General features: G+C 41.9%; 1 non-coding gene across 1 annotated transcript; it reads right to left on the bottom strand.

The window, feature by feature from the left end:
- Nucleotides 1-17,471: 17,471 nt before the first annotated feature.
- LOC115933938 (U6 spliceosomal RNA) lies at nucleotides 17,472-17,578 on the bottom strand. The gene has a single exon (XR_004069764.1). It is a non-coding gene; the product is annotated as a U6 spliceosomal RNA (small nuclear RNA).
- Nucleotides 17,579-20,523: the final 2,945 nt, after the last annotated feature.

Here is a 20,523-nt window from a genome sequence, read left to right as displayed (position 1 = left end):
TCTTGGCCCACTGCAACCTCCGCCTCCCAGGTTCAAGCGATTCTCCTGCCTCAGCCTCCTGAGTAGCTGGGATTGCAGGCACCCGCCACCATGCCCAGCTAATTTTGTATTTTTAGTAGAGACGGGGGTTTCTCCATGTTGGTCAGGCTGGTCTCGAACTCCCGACCTCAGGTGATCCCCCGGCCTTGGCCTTCCAAAGTGCTGGGATTATAGGCGTGAGCCACCGTGCCTTGGCCCACATTTTAGCAGCCATTTCCAATTCTGCCTTTGCCTTCACTTCCTGCATGTACAGAGCTTTAAAGTCAGCCACAGGTGAGAGCCTAGGGTCTTCCAGGACTTTCCTGAGCATGTACACAGCCCTATGCATGCATGTGGCCTTCTAGATTTGTAGGAATATGGCAAAGCTTTTCAAAACCCATACAGTTATCTAATTCACCAGTGTTCCTCTTACATTTTGTGCTTAGCCTCTTGTTAGCCTGAATTTGTAATGGCACCTCAGGTAATGCAATGTTAAACAACTGCCTTTTGCTTATTGTTGATAAATGCCCTATGGGTAGGGCTGGTTGCATGGAACAACCTCTGAGTCAAATGAAACAGACGAGCCCTGAGCTGTCAGATCAAATAGTGACAACTTTCTAGGGATGGGCTTTTGGGGAACTCCGAGCCTGTTCTGCACCCTGCAGTAGCTGCTAGGCTGTGTTTTCCCAACTGCCGGTTTTAAGGTTGTTGATTTGCATGGCCTGACCGAGCTGTGAGAGTGGGATGGAATTAGGGCAATTTGGAATGCCACAGGTCTTGCTCTTCTTACTGAGATTCAGCTGTTTTTCCTGAGTAAGCACCCAGACTGCTGTAAGCCTTTAAGTAATTTCCAGAATTCTGAAAAAGTTGATTTTGACAGTTCTCACTGCTTGTATGAAAGAGCAGATTTTTGAAGGTCTTTACTCCACCTTTCTAGAAGATCCCCTCACACTGATTTGTTGGTTTTGTTTTTGTTTTACCTCATGGCTCTCTCTGAATTCCACCTCACCACGTGCAAGCATAAACCCAGAATTTCAGAGCAGTAAAGCTCAGGGCAATTCTCAAGAGCATGTGACTGGAGAACCCTTCAGGTGGATGCTTCTGAGAGGCATTCGGCATGCTTCTCCGCGGTCCGGGGAGAATCAAGGCCCCCTTGCTTAATGTGACAAACTCCATCATGTGCCCTTATCTTAGTTTTTCCTCCTTTCCCGCCTTATCACTCCTTAACTCCTGCTTCATAGAATCACCTCTCAAATAAACTGCCTGGGCCGGAAGCAGTGGTTCACACCTGTAATCCCAGCACTTTGGAATTTGAGGCAGGTGGATCATTTGAGGTCAGGAGTTCAAGACTAGCCTGGCCAACATGGTGAAACCCCATCTCTACTAAAAATACAAAAATTAGCCGGGCGTGGTGGTGCACACCTGTAATCCCAGCTACTCAGGAGGCTGAGGCAGGAAAATCACTTAAGGCTGGGAGGCAGGGTTATGGTGGGCCAAGATCATGCCACTGCACTCCAGTCTGGGTGACAGAGTGAGACCCTGTCTCAAAAAAATAATAATAAAGTAATAATAATAATAATAAACTGCCTGCATCCAAGTCCTTGTTTCAGGCTCTGCTTCAGAGAGGGCCCAAACTGAGACAGCTACCAGCTCTGGTGAACTGCATATAGTTCTGTGACTCATGAATAACCGTGGTGGTTTGCTTTACCACAATTTGCTGTTTTTGATCAAATCTGGATACATTCAGTGGAAGTATGTAGCACTCATGTGTATCCCAGCAAAAAAGGGGGGAATGGGCATTAAGAAGAGGTATTCTAAAACACTATGATTTCTAGGACAGAAAAAGAACAGCCCACACATCAAGTTAGGAGGAAAAAACAGGATATCTCCATATGCCACAACTCCTGTTTTCCCTAAACCTGATTTTATAACCAGAAAAGCAGTTTCCCAGGCACTAAGTTCATCCTGCAACCAGCTAGAATGAGGCAAGCTCCTTCTTGGTTGAGCCATCAGATAATTACCACAGAGCCATGAGAATGGTGATTTGGATGCTGACAACAGAAATTATCGTCACTATTACTGACTGCTGACCATGCTAGGCACTGTGCATGCATTTTCTCACAGGGCCCTCATCATAACCGCTGAAAGCTTGGACTGCTCCAGCTAATGAGTTACCACCTGATGGGAACATGCATCTGGGTTGCCTTGCCTTATTGGGTGCCAGAAGGCCATGGTGTTAGTCTAAATTGAATTTGGATTTACATAAAGTGCATGTGTATCCCCAGACTTCCAAATGTTCTTTTAACTATATAAAGTCTCATTGGCAGCATCCTTCCATCTGGAGATTCTTGTTGCTATTCCAAGTGGCCACAAGATGCATTAGCCACTGAGACACATGGTTACTGTTACCAGGTACTCACAGAAAAACTTGCACCTAGCAGTTTCCACCAAGAAGCCTACCAACGGACTCTGGAAAGATTTAAGGGGTCCATGTCATCACCTCACATAAAGGTAAGGGGTGACTTACCTACCAGCAAGAAGCTTTTCAGCTATCACTAGGCAAGGAGTATGGCCTGTCTCAGTGGCAGAGCTAGTGAAAATACAGGTCAGGCCACCCTGATTCAGGGAACAAAAGACATCTTTCAACTAAGGATTTAGCACAGACGATAAAAATTAATTTAAAAATTGTAGAGACATACTCAATCTACTTTTAGGGATAAAACACACACAGTTTTCTATGCTGTTAATTGTAAGTAGCATCTAACACGCTGTGGCACCAATTCCTCCTCACCAGAATTATTGTGAAACCCTTCCCCAAGCGTGGTTAGTACTAAGCTGGGCACCTAATAGGAAGAATAATAACAACGACAATGTTCTAATTTTTTTTTAGTATCTGTTAGGTGCCAGGAACTTCACATTCATTATCCCTTACTTTCAGAAGTACCCTCTAAGCAAATTAAGTAGTACCCCTGAATAGTCCCCATTTAACCTGTGAGGAAATTGCCAATCAGAGAGGTTAATTTGCCTTACTATATGATATTTAAATGAATATTTGTATGAGCAAATAAGTGAGGATGAATGAATGAAATTAAGTAATTAAGTGAAAGGGGAAGCTGGGCTGTTCTAAAGCTGGTCTAGTAATGCTTCTGCTTTTGTCATATTAGTAATGAAACAGTCTAGCTTTTTTTTTCTGCCTTCTCTTCAATATTTCATGTCAGGCTGGCATTTCCTCATAGTGGATCCAAAATACTAATTTCAGAGCATATTCGTATTTTCCTATCTGCAATGCCTTATAGTTCTGTTTTTTGAATACAGAGACTTGTGACCCAAATAAAGATATTGTATTTCTGCCCTTAATAGTCCACATATGGATGAAATGCCATAAATAGTGAAAGAACTCTAAAATACCTTGACAATATGCTTATAAATGTTTTTTGTCAAAGGAAACTTTTGCACTTAAATTTTTTAAGTTTCTCGGGGTTTTTTAGGTTTATTGGTTTCTATTTTATTATAAAATATTATAAACTCATTACAGAAAGTTTGACAGAACAGAAAATAATAGAAATAACTATTTATAAATACACATATCACTTTTGAAAAACAACCATTGTTAGTATTCTGGTGCACTCTATTTCCTTTTGGTCTTCTTTCTGTGCATGAGACTTTTTTCTGCAAGGGCAGGAGATATTTTTATACCTATCACTTCTTGTTTCTCTTAACCTTTAGTGTTGAAAAGGGGTTGGTCATCCTATAGTCTTTTTAAACATCATTTCTAATGACAGCCAAGAAAGATATTTATTGCATTATTATCTGGGCGACAATATCTATGTCCAACAATTGCAGAATAGTTAAGTATATCTACTTGAATGCATCTAGTACAAAGTATTTTCTAAATTTACATTTATTTCCTTAGAAGGTGGAGATACATACAATTCTTCACCCCAAAATTTATGAGCTCTGTCCCATCTTGCTTTGTGGTATCTCTGACTATTAAATATTAACTTTAACAGGTTTGGTAAAAGCCATCCCTTAGTTTCCTAATAGTTTGCTATTTATCTATTTGATGTCCACAATTGCTTAAACTTGCTGCCTTGAATACGAGAGAAAAGATGGCAGATATTCCTAAAGGCTCTTCCAATTCTCAGGCCTGCCAAAGGACCAAATTGCCAGTTTTCCCTGCTTATTGCAGCAAGTGAAACAATACAGTTCAAAATCATAGAAAGGCAAGGCTAATTATATCCTTCCTACCCCCCACTTCACTTCCACCCACTGAGGAGACCCATACTAACAATTCAGTGGACATCCTTCCACCTTTTTCCTTCTTCCTGGTTCATAACACCACTACAAGCATGCATAAAGAGACACGTTAGAGATTCTTACTAAGATATTTCCAGATGAAACTATACAGTATTTGCGATTTGCTTAAAATTGTTTATTTGCTTAATTTGCTTGAAAATTTATTTATATGTAAATATACACACACATACATCCTTTTACATAAATAGGATTATATTTCACATGGTGGGCCCTTTTAAAACAGCCTCTGTTTTTCTAACGTTCTTCAATCTCTTACATTCATGTCCATCCAGTTATCCTGACCTACTCTCCACCCTCATACCTCATGTTAACAACCAGCGTGTGCCCTTCTGTACTTTTTATATACACATAGCCACATACAAGCATATTTATGCATATATATATATATATATACATAGATATTCATAAATCATCAGATAAATGGTAGGATTTTGACACTGGTTACTTTACAAGCATGGGATCCTACTATGCTTATCTCTTTACGTATCTGATTTTTCTTCTTCAACAATACTTTGTGGCAATCCCTATAAGTCAATTGTTTTCATTCTTTTTAATGATTACGTGTTATTCTATGATGTAAATGTACTCTTATTTATCTATTTCCTTATCTTTACTCATTTACGCTATTTCCAGTCTTTTATCACTAGAGCAATGCCAAATAAACATCTCGTATTCATCTTCTTACCTACTGCTGCTTATATTTTCTTTTTTTTTTTTTTTTTTTGAGACAGAGTCTCGCTCTATTGCCCAGGCTGGAGTGCAGTGGCATGATCTTTGCTCACTGCAACCTCTGCCTCCTGAGTTCAAGCGATTCTCCTGCCTCAGCCTCCCAAGTAGCTGGAACTACAGGCATGCACCACTATGCCCAGCTAATTTTTTTGTATTTTTAGTAGAGATGGAGTTTCACCGTGTTAGCCAGAATAGTCTCAATCTCCTGACCTCGTGATCCGCCCGCCTCAGCTTCCAAAAGTGCTAGGATTACAGGCGTGAACCACCGCGTCCGGCCTACTGCTTATATTTCTATGACATAGGTCCTCCACAATTGGGATTGCTGCATTAAAGGATATATGAATTTTTAGTTTTAAAAGATGTAACCAAATTGCTTTCTTCACAGCCTGTAAGAGCTTAACAACATAAATGTATAAGAATTTGCATTTCCGTCTCCATCAACAGTGGGTGTTTCATACCCCTCATGCTAACAACAGTTCAGAAGAGAGATCCCTTATTTCCACTTTAATTTGCATTTTCTGCTAGCTAGTTTAAGCATCTTCTCAACTCTTCTTATATCATATTGACTATTTAGATTTGCTCCTTTAAGAACTATTTACTCCCATTATTTGCTCATTTTTTTCCTATGAGTTTTAAATAGCCATCTGAATTACAAATTTTTTCCAACTCTCTCATTTGCCTTTTGAGTTTGTTTATAGTATCTTTTACCTGGTAAAGAGGATTTTTGGTTTCTTGGTTTGTTTGTTAGGTTGTTTGTTTTTGAGCCAGTGGTATAAAACTAGCTCACTCTAACCTTACATTCCTGGGCTCAGGCAATCCTCCCACTTCAGCCTCCCAAGTAGTTGGAACCACAGGCGCCTGCCACCACACCCAGCTCATTTTAAAAAAAATTTTTTGGACCAGGCGTTGTGGCTCATGCCTGTAATCCCAGCACTTTGGGAGGCTGAGGCGGGCAGATCACAAGGTCAGGAGATGGAGACCATCCTGGCTAACACAGTGAAACCTCATCTCTACTAAAAATACAAAAAAATTAGCCAGGCGTGGTGGTGGGCGCCTGTAGTCCCAGCTATTCAGGAGGCTGAGGCAGGAGGATGGCATGAACCTGAGAGGCGGAGCTTGCAGTGAGCCAAGATCGCGCCACTGCACTCCAGCCTGGGTGACAGAGCGAGACTCCAACTCCAAAAATAAAAAAATCTGTAGAGACATGATGTCGTTATGTTGCCCAGGCTAGTCTTAAACTCTTGGCCTCAAGTGATTTTCTCATCTCTGCCTCCCAAAATGCTATGAATACAGGTGTGAGCTACCTCATCCAGTTGTATTTTGTTTTGTTATGCTGCAAATATTTGTCTTTATATATCATATAGTAAAATATTTCTGTCTTTTATAGCTCCTGTGTTGCCTGTCTAGTTAAGAAGTTCTTCCCTCATCTTCCAAGTTATATAGGTAAGTCTCCTAGATTTTTTCCTAATCTTTTATGGTCTTTCTTATCACAAAGTGCTGGAATTACAGGTGTGAGCCACAGTGCCTGGCCAATTTTAGCTACTTTCTACATTAGTTTTCTCTTAGGTTATATGCAGTCAAATAGTATAGTGCATTATCCACTTTAACTATACATAGTTAAACGGATATAGTTATCCATTTCCATTTAACTATACATATTGCAAGATTCATTTCATACCATTAATTTCTCCCCGAAGTATCTTCTCCTATCTTGAGGTCTTTGGATTTATCTGTTGTTTGCTTAAAATCTTTCCGCAAGTAAATTACTCAGATTTTGTTAAGGTCCTCTTTGATTATTTTATTCACTCTTCCTCTCTATGGCTGCCGGCCCCGGTGGTGAAGTGTTATTTTCTTTGGTCTCGTCTTGAAGATACTTTAGTAGTAGCAGTCTTGAGAGTGTTGGAAGTGCAGCAAGCTCTGATCTTCTGACCCATTGCATCAGTGAAAAAGTTTCTAAGCCTCTGCTGAGGAATTGGGAGGATATTCCTCTTCTCCATGGGCCTCTCATGCTCACTCAACCTCAGAAGTGGAGAGAACACAGCCTTCTCCTTCAGCCTCCTGGGAACCAAAAAGACAGGCACACTCGTGCTAACCAATGTTAACCTTCTCCCTGAGTGCCCCATGGTCCAAGCCTTCCTCAGGAACTGCAGCTTTCAAATCTTCCCCAAGGTTTTGCCTGGGTTTTATCTGGCTTTAGGGTAGTAGCAGGATTGGAAGTTTAGCTACAGCTCTCTGGCTCATGCCCTCCAGGCTCCACCTACCTCCCAGCCCCAACTCCTAGTTAGCCAGGAAGAGGTTGGAGGTTGGAGTGTTTAGTAATTAAAGAGAAGGGAAGGTGAGACTTGCTGAGCCATCATCTTTCCAGCATGCCCTGTTCCATGTTTAATATATACCTTGATTATGTAAATATCCACAACGATTTAGTGTTGTCCTTCACTGATGTAGGATGTGCTCCTCCTTCAAGTAGCTCCCTCACCTTACCTAACACCACCTGACCCAACTCCATCTCCTTGAAGAGCTTCCTGCTTAGTTGATGCACCAGTAAATCCAACTCTAAGGGATCTGGTTCAGAAAGCACTGGGGGCATTTATATTCTTTTATTTGAACACCTTTTCTCTAGGGGTTAATTCCCCACTGTGTGTATCTTGAAGTGGAAGCCAGAAGGACCCAATAATTTCCCTCATCCTTAACACATAAAGTAAAGGACATTGGTTTCGCCAATCAGATGCTTTCATCAGACACTTCGACTCTTGTGGTGGTGACACAAAGATCTAGGGATGGCTGAGAAATTGTATGTGTCTCCAGATGATCTGGAGAGTCTTCCATTTGATTAGGTTCATTTGAATTTAATCAATGAGGTCATAGTCAGCAGATCAGTTAGCACAAAGTTGGTTTATTTGTTAGGATTTGGTTTAGCAAATAGTCCCAAAATAATAGTGACTTAAATAAAACAGCTGTTTATCTCCTCCTCATATGAATAAAGTCCGGAGGTAAGAGGTCTTAGGCAGGTATGAGCCCCTCTATGGGGTCAGAAACCCAGGTCCTTCTATCTTTGCTCTGCAGCACTGTAGTTCTGTCCTTGTCTATATTTTCCAAGGTGACTTGCCATTCTATCCACACTCCAAGCACCAGGAAAGAGGACCCCAGTAGGACACTCTTTTCCCTTTGAGAACATTTTCACAAAGTTACAAATTAACCTCTGCTCACATATGATTGGCCATTATTTAGTCACATGCCCGTACCTCACTGCCTATATCCTAGGTACCTTTGTACCCAGCTACAAATTTTGTCGCTATGGAAGGAGTGAATAAATACTGGTACAACGGAAGTTTCTTCACAGTTGATGAATAAAATCAACTTTCTATGAAAAATAATTTTCTACTTTAACAGCTTTCCTCATTGAACACTCTACAAATGTAATCTTTTATAACAAACATTCAAAGTCCCAAGATTATAAGTCAGCAGGTTTGGAAACTATTAAAATTATTAAAATTCCATTATTTCAGAAAAAGTCTTCGTTCTTTTTATCAAAGAGCAGTAGACAGAAACTCAACATAATAATAAGAAAAGGAATAGAAACTAACCCAAATTTTATGGTCCCTGGTAGGCAAACATTTTCTAACCTGCTTTCTTATCTCTCACAACAAGATGTCAAGAAGCCAACTCAGAGTTTTGTATTCCCAAACACATGTATCAATAGTTTTTTATTATCTCAAGATTCCTATTACTAAAGATTTTAATTTATGACTTCAGCTTAATTTTAATCATGAGCTAAATTAATGAATTTGGGGCTTATGTTTTCTTAGGTCTACAGTCATCCATTCTTCTGTGCTAGGGTCAACTCTAGTTGTTTTATAAGAACATCTAGAAGTGCTGTCTGCTTACTGGGATTCTCCCACAGCACATGATTAGAGAAGGGGGATGACTGTATTTAGATGTAAATTTTCAGTGGATTTCTCAGGTTCCTCACAGCCTTAAAGGCTTATCCAGGAGTATAACCTAGAGTTAACTAGAAGTAATATTTGTGAAGGACTTCTTCATTGCATTGGGCACACTAAAAGTTTATCCTCAAATCAAACCATCAGAAATTTGCACACTTGTGTTTTGTGCCTTGTAGAATTAATTTCACTGATGTGAGTTTTGGCATTGCGTCATAGATATTAAAGTGTATTGTAAAGAATGGCCCTGTGAAACTTGTTATTGTACTTGCAGTAAAGATGATGTCAAGGACATTATTCACTGACTTTCCCTGTGATTCATAAAAAAAATTACTATTGTCTCATCCTAAAGAGTAGTAGGTGGAATCCAGGGTGGGATGGCTTCAGCTGCCCTGGCATATAGGCCGAAGGGCAATTGTCAGGATAATGAATTTTAACACTGCCTAGAGAACAGATGTTTGGAAATCATAGCATTTGCTTGTGACATAAAACTCAGAACACTTCTAAACTTTGAAATTACCTCTATGGATAGAGCTCCAAGTGCATTTTCAGGACAGAAGAAGATCATGACCTGAAATAAACATAGACATAGACACACACACACACACACACACACACACCAGTGAAAGAGGAGAATTAGAAAAGCAGATCAGCCCAGGGGAAAAATATATCATACAAGTCCATTTCCACCAGAAGCCCTTCTTGCTTTGGCAATCATGGGATACTCAGCCTGCCTTCCTGCTACTGCCAGACAGCCTACAGGAAAAGCTGCTTTTAACAATAATCGTCAGCCTGGAAAAGTTTTCCCCAACCCTTGTTGTTGGCAGCTTGGGGCAGAAATAGGAGCTGGATTGATTTTTGTTTTTTAGCAACTGCTAAACCTGCAGTCTGAAGGTCAATCATGAAGATAGGAGAATCTGCATTCAGACTGACATATAAAAGGAGAAAGGGGATAACAATAATAAATAATAATAGAACCTACTTCCTAGAGCTATGAGGGCTAAATGAGGTAATACACACAAAGCCTTTGCCTAGCACATGGTAAACACTGTGTAAGTGATTATCAATTACAAGGTTCAAGTCTACCTTTAGTATCAGTCAAAATGAATTGGCCTTAATATATTATGTAAATAGGCCGGGCGCGGTGGGTCACGCCTGTAATCTCAGCATTTTGGGAGGCCGAGGCGGACGGATCATGAAGTCAGGAGATCGAGACCATCCTAGCTAACACGGTGAAACCCCGTCTCTACTAAAAAAAAATACAAAAAATTAGCCGTGCGTGGTGGCAGGCGCCTGTAGTCCCAACTACTCGGGAGGCTGAGGCAGGAGAATGGCGTGAACCCGGGAGGCAGAGCTTGCAGTGAGCCGAGATCGCACCACTGCACTCCAGCCTGGGCGACACAGCAAGACTCCATTTCAAAAAAAAAAAAAAAAAGTATATATATAATGTAAATGGTCAAGTCATCCAGCCAGCCGTGGGAAGGGAAAATAAGGAAGGAAACAAATAAATAAAGTCTAGACCCTAAATTTAAGATTAAAAGATTATCTTTTAAGGTTTGGCATTTTGTCTTGTTACAAGTTAGTCTAAAATTGTACTACATAATTCCACTAAGTTCATTCAAAAAAATTGATATTTTAAATAAACGCTTCCTAATCAAGAGGGCAGAAAACTCCTAAAGAGTTTAGAGGATTATGTCAAAGAGTGAACAAATCCATAGATAACAGATATATTTGCATGTTGGGATCAACAAAAAACAAACTTGTAAAAAATAACCAATCTTAGAGGCTTCTCCTCAAGCAAAACACTATTATGTGGAAAAGTGATAAGGAAATCAGGGCACATGGTGTTCTTTTTTTTTTTTTTTTTTTTTTCCAGCCCTTTGGTCAATGTGCAACATGATGTTCTTCAAATAGATTAATGCTTTTCTATTTCCAATAATGGCAGGCCAGTTTTTCAGACCAATCCTTTCACTGAAAATAAATGAAGGTATGTATCTATCATCTTATGGACTTTCTTCCTGGGCTATTCTTGGCACAAGGCACACAAGCATGAATAAATTGTGATCTCCACATTCAAGGAGTTCATAGGGACTGTGTTCAGAGGCGACACAGAAAAAATCAAAGTGGGGTGAGTGAAAGAAGTTAATTTTGAGCTATACTTGAAGGCTAGGAACTGCCAGAGTGGTGTGGGGAAGGTATTGCAGGTAGAAAGCGTAAGCAGTTTCCAGAGGGAGGGATTTAAGTCCTGGGCACAGAGAGCAAGTGAACTGGCTATGCTAAAGCAAAAGGACCCTGTTGAGGAATGTAAAAATCCAGGTACTTCCATATGACCCCCACAGTACCTAGCACAGGGCATTTGAAGAGTAGGTCATAAATATATTCTTGTTGATTACTTAAGTCCACCTGACTCCAGGGCAATGTGTACTTACTATAGTAGGCAATGAAGTTAAAGAAACATGAAGGGGTAGAGAGGTGAATCATCGTGTGGAGGGAATATTGTTGGCCTTCAATTCTGAAAAACTGGGGAACTGAAACTAAACTAAAAAATCTGAACAAACTCTTCTGGCATCTCGGTTTATTTTGGTCTGTCAAGTAAAGGACAAGAGATGTGCAGAGAAATTCCTCCAAGATTCTGAGTTAGAAAGGTACTAGTGACTTCAGTTGAGACAACCTTCTCCTTTTCCACTTTTTCAATTCCTTGGCCTGCTTAAACAATTTCTTTGGCTCTTCTTTCCATAAGCAACCTTGCTACCTGACAGAAGTGGGTTATGGGGCATATCCATGATTTTAACTAGCTTGTGAAGAACCTCCTCTTTTCTTTTATTAAATCTGGAGGTTATTTCTCGAGCAATTAACTCATGGTGATAAAATATCCAGCAATATACTTTTCACCAATCTTTAGAATAAACGTAAAAATATTTAGATTTTGTCATCTGTTTTTGTTGCTCTGTATGAAATAGGATTTTTAAAGGAAGCTTCAACCTGGTAGTCATAAATAAATGACTAAATTTGCTTTGATTTTAGAAGCTTATATTGATGCTTGCTTTTCTGAAAAATTCAGTTTCTAAGAATATGCAATTTAAACACTTGAATTATAGTGGTCAATATGGATTTACAATCGCAAAGCATAACTAGTTTCATGGCCTACAGAAAGCCTTTTTCTAGTCCTTCCCTTTTGACATAAGTGCAGAACCTCTGTGTTGTAATATTAAATGGAAACATCCCAGAAAAATAATCCTCCAAGTTTGTCCAAATTGCTGGTTTGGCTTTAAGATCCAACAATTTTCTTTCAGATGTACCCTAGGGTACAACGAATTGTCATGGGGTTTTCCACACGCAGAAAAGTTTCAAAGTTGCAGATGGAAAACCTCCATTGAAACAAATGCATTATGTCACTTGAAATAAGAGCATCTGTACATACTTCACAAAATAATTTTCTTTGTTCAGCAGAGGAAGGCCAGATGATGCAATATCTAGCTTCCAGCTGCGCCTTCCTCACTGGCAATTCAGCCTCTTTTAGTGCTATTTGAAAGACTCCTGACCACTTACTGTGCAATTTTGATGTGCTTACACTCAATTCTTCATCTCATCACTGACAAGGAATAGGGAACAGAAATTGTATGAGAATGCATGTGTCCACAAAGCAACAGAACGATGGTTATCTTTCCCTCAGGCATTATTTTTTAAACACAAACAGCACCAAAGGAAGAGGGAAATCAGTCAGAGGCCTTGGGGATTCAAATGGAGGAAATCCTCCTACAGGATGAAGCTACACATCCTATAGAAAGTACACAAACAGCATTGTAAGCTGGACGTTGTTATATTTCTCTGAAGTTTTACCTTTTCCAAACTCTTTAAACCATGAATTGTTTTATTCTGCCAAAATAGATGAGCTAATAATTTGGCTGCCTGCTATTAAGGGAGGTTAAAAGACAAGCAGAGAAAAGTCCCGTAAATAAAACATAACCAAAATATTTCCGTTGATTTAAATATAGTCTTAGCACTTTAGAATTGACAATACTATCAGGGCCAAATGTTGGATAACAAATAATCAAAATAAGAGTGTTGAGTTGAAACGGCTGTCAAATAGGCCATTTAATGAAGGAGAAAAAAAGTTCCAATTTTTTCATAATGTGAAGACATCTGCATGTCTGATAAAATTTTTAACTTTTCAAATTGGTATGGAGGGGAACATTATTATTGATTGCCATTGTCTAGCCTTTGATAGTTCTGAATCTAGAAAACTGGACTTTTACTTATTTTCTGAAACTTTGCCCCAAGATAGATCTCTATGCTTCGGTATAACAAAAAAAAATTTTAATAAACAAACAAGATTCATGGCTTCGAAATGTCTTATATGGACCTTCAAATGCTTCATGGTGCACCACCATTGGTGGGATGTGTCCTTGGTTTAGACTCTTAGAAGCAATCATGTGTTTTTCCCTCTTACCCCTGCCCTCTGACCTGTATCCTATTGAGAGGTGACAGCGTGCTGGCAGTCCTCACAGCCCTCGTTCGCTCTCGGCGCCTCCTCTGCCTGGGCTCCCACTTCGGTGGCACTTGAGGAGCCCTTCAGCCCACCACTGCACTGTGGGAGCCCCTTTCTGGGCTGGCCAAGGCCGGTGCCGGCTCCCTCAGCTTGCAGGGAGGTGTGGAGGGAGAGGCGCAAGCGGAAACCGGGGCTGCGCGCGCGGCGCTTGTGGGCCATCTGGAGTTCCGGGTGGGCGTGGGCTTGGCGGGCCCTGCACTCGGAGCAGCCTGCCGGCCTTGCGGACCCGGGCAATGAGGGGCTTAGCACCCAGGCCAGCGGCTGCGGAGAATGTACTGGGTCCCCCAGCAGTGCCGGCCCACTGGCACTGCGCTCGATTTCTCACCGGGCCTTAGCTGCCTTCCCGCGGGGCAGGGCTTGGGACCTGCAGCCCGCCATGCCTGAGCCTCCCACCCCCTCCGTGGGCTCCTGTGCGGCCCGAGCCTCCCCGATGAGCGCCACCCCCTGCTCCACGGCGCCCAGTCCCATCGACCACCCAAGGGCTGAGGAGTGCCGGCGGAGGGCACCGGGACTGGCAGGGAGCTCCACCTGCAGCCCCGGTGCGGGATCCACTGGCTGAAGCCAGCTGGGCTCCTGAATCTGGTGGGGAAGTGGAGAACCTTTATGTCTAGCTGGGAAATTGTAAATACACCAATCAGCACCCTGTGTCTAGCTCAGGGTCTGTGAATGCACCAATCGACACTCTGTATCTAGCCACTGTGGTGGGGCCTTGGAGAACGTTTATGTCTAGCTCAGGGATTGTAAATACACCAATGGGCACTCTGTATCTAGCTCAAGGTTTGTAAACACACCAATCAGCACCCTGTGTCTAGCTCAGGGTTTGTGAATGCACCAATCGACACTCTGTATCTCGCTACTCTGGTGGGGCCTTGGAGAACCTTTGTGTCTAGCTCAGGGATTGTAAACACACCAGTCAGCACCCTGTCAAAACAGACCACTGGGCTCTACCAATCAGCAGGATGTGGGTAGAGCCAGATAAGAGAATAAAAGCAGGCTGCCCAAACCAGCAGTGGCAACCCACTCGGGTCCCCTTCCACACTGGGGAAGCTTTGTTCTTTCGCTCTTTGCAATAAATCTTGTTACTGCTCACTCTTTGGGTCCACGCTGCTTTTATGAGCTGTAACACTCACCGTGAAGGTCTGCAGCTTTACTCCTGAAGCCAGCGAGACAAGGAGCCCACCGGGAGGAACGAACAATTCCAGACGCGCTGCCTTAAGAGCTGTAACACTCACTGCGAAGGTCTGCAGATTCACTCCTGAGCCAGCGAGACCACAAACCCACCAGAAGGAAGAAACTCCAAACACATCCAAACACCAGAAGGAACAAACTCCAGACGCGCCACCTTAAGAGCTGTAACACTGCGAGGGTCTGCGGCTTCATTCTTGAAGTCAGTGAGACCAAGAACTCACCAATTCTGGACACACTATCATGACTAGAGATGTGCACCGACACCAACCCAAAAAGTTAACCTTTTTTTTTTTTTTTTTGAGATGGAGTCTCGCTCTGTTGCCCCGGCTGAAGTGCAGTGGCACGATCTCAGCTCACTGCAAGCTCCTCCTCCCGGGTTCAAGCGATTCTCCTGCCTCAGCCTCTGGAGTAGCAGGGACTTCAGGTGCCCGCCACCACGCCTGGCTAATTTTTTGTATTTTTAGTAGAGACGGGGTTTCACCGTGTTAGCCAGGATGGTCTCGATCTCCTGACCTTGTGATCCGTCCGCCTCAGCCTCCCAAAGTGCTGGGATTACAGGCATGAGCCACCGCACCCGGCCCCAAAGTTAACCATTCTTTAACCCAAAAAGCTAGGTGGGTTTTTCCTTGTTTGTTTTGTTTCTGTTTTCAAACCAGCACGACCTGTGGTGACCAGTAATGGGAAAAATGGAAGGAGCTCTCTAATCCTGTCCGCAGCTTCCCTGCCCATCACTCGTGCACACCCACATTCCCCTCAGGCCCACAGGGTTACTTTATGATGACCACTGGCATGTTTAGATTTCTCAGATGTAGGAAGAACTTCAAAGCACAAATTCCTTTCATGGGGACACAAGTTTTAAACTATGTTTCATAACTGTGAGCAATAGAAAAAATGGGGCCATCTAGGGATACACTTAACATTCCTGGGACTCTGGACATACCACAATGCTCACATAATCCTGTAACTAGAATGTTATAGTAAGCTTTTTGCTCTAAGCAATTCATGGCAGATAATTTAAATAGACATCAAATCTAATGTGTTGTGAAGAGAAATGCTGCCTGTGGCTTCTTGGTTCTTTATGAGAGTCAGTGTATGCAAGCATCTAGTGTAGTTCCTGGCCCACGTTAGACCTTGAGCCCTTCTTCCAAATGAGCCTCAGCTGCACAGAGGCTGTGAAATGCCTCCAGCTAGTTTCCCTCCCATTGCAAACAGATCTTGGCCTAACACCTGCTCAAAGTCCACTTATGTCACCCCATCTGTGTTTCTCAAAATCGGATCTACAGCCCACCTCCATCTCAAGCACTTGGTGGGGTGAGAGTTAAAAATGCAGATTTCTAGGCCCTTCTCCAGGCCTACAGAATCCAAAGCTCTGGGAAAGGGGCCTAAGGATCCAAATTTTTATCAAGCTCCCAAAGTCATTCACTAAAGCTTGAGAATCCCTGATATAGAGCTTCACAGTTCTATCCCTCTATTAACTTAAACCCTGGAAAAAGAATTTCTGCACAGTGTCAACAGAGCCTGTTACAAAAATGACTTCATTGTTACTTAAAGTTATGCTCTCTGTCTTTATGGATGTCTAATTCAAGAGCCATCTGAGGGCTCATTTCAGTATCTTTTATACTGAAGTTAAGATTCTGTTCACTCCATAAATCTCTGTATTTTATACAAGAACCCATACCATTCATTGGTGATTTCATTTATTTGCATGGAGAAAAAAAAATTATCTGCTGATGGATTTATTTGCTTCCTGTTGTCAGAAAATGAAAAATATATAACTGTTGTTTCTCTTACAGCTTTAGCTACTGGAAATCGTGTAGCAATTTTCTTGCCTAAGTGTGGCAGTCTGTTCAATTCTGTGCTCCAAATATATTTACTGTTTCTTCTCCTTTGGGGTGAACTCTGTTTTGTTTCACATTTAAATGGCATAGGCAGTGACTTCTGAACCACTTTAGACAGGGTATAAATTTTTACAAACTAGAGAGCATTTTCTTGCAGTGTTGTATTCTTGGCATGCAGCAATTCCTGAATAGCCACTTGAGTCCAGATAAGAACTTGCTTGTTGTAGGATGCAGGACTAGTAGTACTGTGTTCTGTGCAATGAGTCTCTTCATCGGTTTGGATACTTGGGTCCGATTATATTTGTTTTGCTCATCTGCTTTTACAAATGCAAGCCAGAGACAGGGAATTATGATGCGTTTCCAATGCTTTCAGAATCCACTCGCCCTTTGTAGACCATGAATTTCTGAAGCAACATAGCGTCTCCATGGCTACCTGACAAAATTACTAAGGCTGCCAGCGCCTGCTTCTATGTGACTGAGTGTGAACTAAACAAATTCCTACAGCCAACACAAGTAGAGGATTTGCATCTCTGACTCCTGTAGGGGGAGATGTTGAGCATCCAGCTGAAGCCCAGCAATACTCCTGGCAGTGGCTGTATCAAGATTTGCTTTGGTGGTAGCCAAACCCTCATGCATAGGACGTAGCCCCATGAGTCATTTTCACCCCCAAACCTCCTACTGTTTATTAATCACTTATGGCAACCACATACTCATGGTGAAGTTTTAGCTGGAACAGCAATGAATTTTGCTTAACTTTGCTTCCCTGTATGAGTCCTGTGCTTCCCTCAGCACCCAACACCAAAGCACTAGTTACTTAACCAACCCTTTCAATGTCCCCAGAAGTTTCTTTTTAAATTATTTTATTTATTTTATTTTTACAAAAATTCAGGTGGTAAAAATATGGAATGCTTCAGGAATTTGCGTGTCATCCTTGCACAGACACCATGCTAATCTTCTCTGTATCATTCCAATGTTAATGTATGTGCTTCTGAAGTGAGTACTCAGAAGTTTCTTTATACATACCTATCATGAGACAGCTTCCATTTCAGTCCAACTCAAACACAATGAAGAAATCCTCTTTGAAATATCCCTGCTGAACTGTTATTATCCACACCACCTAATAACAAAATTCCTTAAGGGCAGTATGGCCTAGGGTTTAAGTGCACACACTTTGGGTTCAAAAAGACCAGGATTCAAATCCTGGTCCTGCCTCTTACTATATGTGCGTCATTGGGCAAGTTACACAATCTCTCTAAGACCAGTTTCTTCATCTGCAAAGTATGGATATTAGTAGTACTATTTCAAGAGTAGTTATTATAACCAAATGATTTAAGAATTTAGCACATAGTAAGCACTTAATAAAATAGTATTTATTAGTACTCACAGAGTAATCTGCTCTGAGATGAACAGCTCTATTGATAGCAAGTTCTTTCTTATATTAAACAGATAAAACTTTGTCCCATTTGTCTCACTCTTTCTTCCTAGTTCTGCCTTCAGAAGCTATCCAGAATAAGTATATTCCTTATTCCACACAACAGCACTTTGAATATTTGAGGGAGGTATATTTGAGAACAGGTATCATTTTTTTCCAGTTTGACACTTTATCCAGTTCCTTCAACTGTGTCCCACATGACTTTGGATCTGTCACCATCTGTGGCAGAGCTAGCTAGATGCTCCCCAATCCCATTTCCTCTTCTTGGGCATACAAGAATACCCTAGCCATTGGGTTGGGGCATGTGACTGGGTTTCGGCCAATAAAGCCAGATTAAATGTATGTGTGCTACTTCTATGCCAGGCCATGTGTCTTATGAGATCTTCCTTGATCTCTTTCACTCATTGACTTGCTTAGTGCAGAGGATCCAGTGGAAAATTCTCAGGACACATAAGAGGCATGGAATCTGTGAGATGGAAGAAGCTTGAATCCCTGCGTCAGCACATAGAAGGCTATCTCTCATGCACCTGTCAGACTGTGGCATGAGTGTTGTATTAAGCCATTAAGACTTGAGAGTTGGGCCAGGTGCAGTGGCCCATACCTCTAATCCCAGCACTTTGAGAAGCTAAGGTGGGAGGACTCCTTGAGTCCAGGCATTTGAGACCAGCCTGGGCAACATAGCAAGACCCCCATCTCTACAGAAAATTTAAAAATTAGCTGGGTGTGGTGGCTCTCTTGTAGTCCCAGCTACTTAGGAGGCTGAGGTGGGAGGATAGGTTGAGCCCAGGAGGTCGAGGCTGCAGTGAGCCATGATCACGCCACTGCACTCCAGCCTGGGTGAAAGAGCAAGACCTTGTCTTAAAAAAGAAAAAAAAAAGCTTGAGTGTTTATTTATCACTGCAATATCCTAGCCTGCCGTGGCTAATGTATCTTTGTAGTTACCATTCTCTGGACATGCACTAGCCTGTCAATGTCACTTTTAAAAGATGATATCCAGAAATGAACACAATTTTTCAAATGTGACCTGATCCTGATGGAATAAAACTGGAAAACTACTTCCTTCTTTTGTTGTTGTTGTTTTTTTCCTGAGTACCATATTTATTTTTTTTCAGTGCTTTCCAAAGTTGCCTTATGCTTAGCAACCACATTACACATACACAGGTGGCACAAGCTACATTTGTAGTTAACTAAAAACACTGCAGTATTTTTCAAGCCAACTGCCATCAAGCTAAGTGTGGCACAGTCAGTGTTCACCAAATATCCCATTTGCTTTCCTGCACTTCCCAGCCTCCCTCACAGTTTGGTTGGGGCCATGTTTACAGTTTCAGGAGCAGAAATAAAGTGTCACTCCTGGGCCAAGGCAGTTAAAAGCCAGTATGCCTCTTCCACTCCTCTCTTCCCCTGCTGCAGATACCTTGGAGGACACATTCCATGGAAGGTAGGCTTCCCATCAGACTTTGCATCAATGAGAAATAAATGTCTACTCTTTAAAATACTGAAATTTCACAGTCTGTTTGTTGTGGTATCTAACATTAGTTAACCTGACTCCTCAGTGAGAGGTGAAGCCAGCTGGACTTCCTGGGTCGAGTGGGGACTTGGGGAACTTTTCGTCTTACAAGAGGTTTGTAAAATGCACCAATCAGTGCTCTGTAGCTTGCTAGAGGTTTGTAAAATGCACCAATCAGCACTCTGTAAAATGGACCAATCAGCAGGACATGGGTGGGGACAAATAAGGGAATAAAAGCTGGCCACTCCAGCCAGCAGTGGCAACCTGCTTGGGTCCCCTTCCACACTGTGGATCCTTTGTTTTTTTGCTTTTCACAATAAATCTTGCTGCTGCTCACTCTTTGTGTCCCTGCCACCTTTAAGAGCTGTAACACTGTGAAGGTCTGTGGATTCATTCTTGAAGTCGGTGGGACCATGAACCCACAGGAAGGAACCAACTCCAGACACACCAGGCTGCTACTTGTGCACTTTAATGTTTGCACTTTTGCACTTTAATTCAAAACTTTGTATTTATTTTTATTAACTTTTAAACTTTTTACTCATGAATTACATATCCACAGAAAAGTGCCATATCATAAGTGAATTAATTCAATAAATTTTCACACACCCACTGAATGCACATGTGTAACTAACAAAAAAAAATTACCAAACCTCAGAAGCCCCTTCACACCCTCTGGCAGCTACTGTCTGCCCAAGAGTAACCACTCCCCTGCTTTCTAGCAGCACAGATTATTTTTGTGTTTTTGCGTTTTATATACACGGAATCATACTGTGTGTACTCTCTTGCCCAGTATTACATTTGTAAGTTTCATCCACAATGTCTTTTTTTTTTTGAGACGGGAGTCTCACTCTGTCGCCCAGGCTGGAGTGCAGTGGCGCGATCTCGGCTCACTGCAAACTCCACCTCCTGGGTTCACGCCATTCTCCTGTCTCAGCCTCCCGAGTAGCTGGGACTACAGACGCCTGCCACCATGCCCCGCTATTTTTTTGTATTTTTAGTAGAGACGG

The sequence above is a fragment of the Gorilla gorilla genome, chromosome 11 (genome assembly GCF_029281585.2).
Source record: "Gorilla gorilla gorilla isolate KB3781 chromosome 11, NHGRI_mGorGor1-v2.1_pri, whole genome shotgun sequence".
Lineage (NCBI taxonomy): Eukaryota > Metazoa > Chordata > Mammalia > Primates > Hominidae > Gorilla > Gorilla gorilla.
Note: the sequence above shows the minus strand (reverse complement) of the source record. Positions and strands in the feature narration are given on the sequence as shown.